Consider the following 1178-nt stretch of genomic DNA (forward strand, 5'->3'; position numbering starts at 1 on the left):
TCGCTTAGGCGGTTACAGCGCCAAATAAGAAGAAGAAGAAATAATAAGCTGTGTATATTAAAAAAAAAATAACTAAATCTAAATATTATGCAATTATTAATCGAATGCTTTCGATTAATCAATTAACCGATTAATCGATTATTAAATTTTTTTGCCATCACTAATCTACAGCTTATGTTTTTCATATCTACGATTTGTTTGAGGGTATTTGTATTATTTTTTATAATTTCATTAACTATATTATTATATTATTAATAAGGATGCTGGCTATGTTTATGGCTCACTTATATTTTATGTCATTTATGATAACGAAAGTACTGCCTTGTTTGTACGAAAAATTCTTTTTGGGCCAGAGTACAGGGAGAGTCTTAATAATAATGAATAAAGAAAACACTAAAAATCGGGACATAATCGGTACAAATAGGAAAAATCGGGACACCTATACGTCCCGACTTTTACAAAATATTCAGTGGGACAATTTTTTCAAAAACGGTACTGTCCCGCCAAAATCGGTAGATACGAATGGTCACCGTAATGAGATGTGTACATACATATGGATGCATGTTTTTATATGTGCACATATGTATGTATGAGAACATCAGGCAGTTGTGAGTGAGCGTACTCGAGTGCAATCACTCTTCGGTCATTTAAAATTCGCTTTCGCGATCGTTCTGATTTGTATTCTGTGAGACCCGTAGCATGTTCTATTCTCACAGATCTCAGCCAACAACTTATTTCCATTATTTCTATTGCTACTTTTACACAATAAAGCAGTGTTTGCATTGTTCAACTTTGCGTTCAACATTTGCGTTCAACTCAACGCAGGGTTGCACGAAAAAAAAGTTGAATGGCAAAAGTTGGCTGGCGACCAACTTTGTTGAAAGCGATTAGTTGAAATTCCGTTCAACCATAAGTTGAATGCAAAGTTGAACAATGCAAACACACTTTAACTATCATCTTTTTTGCTGCTGATATTAGTGGGATTCATGAAAAGTCGCAAAGTTGTTGCAAATGTAGAATTTGTTGCTAAATTAATTTGCGACACAGCTGGTTACTTTTATATGAAAACATTCTTGCGACCAAATTGCGACACTGCTATATTATTTGAGATGGCAATCATTGCAAAGTCAAGGTCGCGAAACATATCGTCGATGTTTTTGCAAAACCCCCTATCTTAC

This window comes from Rhagoletis pomonella, unplaced genomic scaffold, assembly GCF_013731165.1.
Source record: "Rhagoletis pomonella isolate Grant_MI unplaced genomic scaffold, Rhpom_1.0 Rhpom_scaffold_00016, whole genome shotgun sequence".
Lineage (NCBI taxonomy): Eukaryota > Metazoa > Arthropoda > Insecta > Diptera > Tephritidae > Rhagoletis > Rhagoletis pomonella.